The 1,870-nt window shown below is 40.1% G+C and overlaps 1 long non-coding RNA gene across 1 annotated transcript; it reads right to left on the reverse strand.

Annotated features, from left to right (window-relative positions):
* Positions 1–261: 261 nt before the first annotated feature.
* LOC113080247 (uncharacterized) lies at positions 262–1,870 on the reverse strand. The gene is made up of 3 exons (XR_003281823.1): positions 1,850–1,870; positions 804–1,065; positions 262–411 (listed from the first exon to the last, which is right to left on the reverse strand). It is a non-coding gene; the product is annotated as an uncharacterized LOC113080247 (long non-coding RNA).

Here is a 1,870-nt window from a genome sequence, read left to right on the forward strand (position 1 = left end):
TGTTACAGTTAATTAATCTCAATCAAGGACTTCCCTCTTTTATCAAAAAATGTTCGGTGTTCTTGTCTTCTGTGAGATATATATATGCATTTGTCAGAGAGAGGACTACAAGGAGAAGGGTAGTAGTTGTCAAAGACAAAGTCTTCCGGTCTGTGGTGGGGGCTGAATTACTGTAGTTGTGCTGTATCTTGGACATGCCCTGGTTCTCCTTAAAATAATCTAGACAATACTTCCACAGTTTCACAATAAAGTTGAAACACCGTAGTCACGTTGCTCTGTGCTTGGTTGAGGTAAAAGGGCAAAGTCTGCTTCAGTAAGCTGCCTTGGAAGCTCAGTCTCTGGAATGTCAAGATGAGTGTCCACCCCTGCTGCACTTGGTCCACTCCAGTCAGTCCCATATTCTTCACTGACCTGTTGAAGAGCAAAATGACTATTTTAAAAAGTAAACAGTACAAAATCCAAATAAAAGCCAAGAATCAGAGCATAAATGCAAGCAACTTAAGAATCATTGAACTACTACAGGAACATTCTTTAATGTAATATTTTTTTCAACAGGGACAACATTATTGTTGACATTGTTACCAAGATTACAGACATTTCAGAGCAACCGCAGCCAATGTTGTGTTGTGGCAAAAAAAAAAAAACATTCACCACATTAAACATCAACACTGCGTAAGACACAGTCAAATTTATAAAAACGAGAAGTATTTATTCTTGCAAGAATAGGCCCAGTCGCCACACAGCAGTTACCCTGTGGAGTGAGTGAATGTGTAGCAGAGGCTTTTCCCCATTAAAATCTCTACCTGCATGATATCTTCACTGTTCCTGAACACATGCCACATTTGCAGGGGAGACATATTCCTGGCAGTTCGGATGCTGTGGTTGTTCCATCCCTGGACAAAGAAGTCGAGATGGGACTGGATCACAGGTATGAAGACCCAGTGGAGAGCATACAGGTGGAGCTCGTTGTCTGGATGTAGCAAACCCATGCTTTCCAAACATGAGAAGATGGAATGGAAAACATCCAACACACAGATGTAAACATCTCGCCACAGCCTCTCGATTCTGTTGGGGGGGAAAAAAGCTGTTAAAGCAACACTAAGTAGGATTTTTTTTACCTTCAAATAATGTTTCCAAAATCGTTTCAGTGGTTCATCAAGTGGTGACAGGGTGAATGGCACTTCTGGATTCGTTTTGGCGGCCCTTTATCAGCCCTAGCCACACTATACAAGTTTGTCAGATCAGGTCACATTCTATAGTTTTAATGAGACAATTCTGCTTCCAACCTGTAGGGCGACCGGGAGTCCTTAGTGTTTACTTTAACTGTCCACAATTAATTGTAGTAATTTATAACAAGGACACATTGTCATAAATTCAAAGCAGCAGTCCTTATTTTAGTCTATATTCTACATGTGTTTTTGCAAAACGGATTAAAATCGGATCTTCAATTACAGCGCTATATTCAGATATAAAAGAGTGCATGTCACAGAAAGCAACAGGATTGCCTATGAGCTGCATTTTATTGACCATCAGCTAACATGTCTAAATCAAAGACAGCAGTAAGAGTGAGCGGCAACAGCCCTGGTCAGATCATCTCGTTTCTTTTCTTTTAATGAAGATGATTGTGTGTTAAGCGTCTGCTACTTACTTTCACTTTGATTTGCAATTGTTTTGCGCTAGGCTTTATGAATAGGCCTAGATGCTCAGCTGCTAAACACAGGCATGTTGAAGCCTGTAGTAATGTTTTCATAGATGTTATGGCAGTTGACTCTGCTTATTGTTTTTCGAGAATGTTGCAATCCTCTTTGTATTGTATCTACACAAAATAAATTCTTGGCTTTTTACATACCTTTGGTTATGGACACTGCGT

This window comes from Carassius auratus, unplaced genomic scaffold (genome assembly GCF_003368295.1).
Source record: "Carassius auratus strain Wakin unplaced genomic scaffold, ASM336829v1 scaf_tig00030470, whole genome shotgun sequence".
NCBI lineage: Eukaryota > Metazoa > Chordata > Actinopteri > Cypriniformes > Cyprinidae > Carassius > Carassius auratus.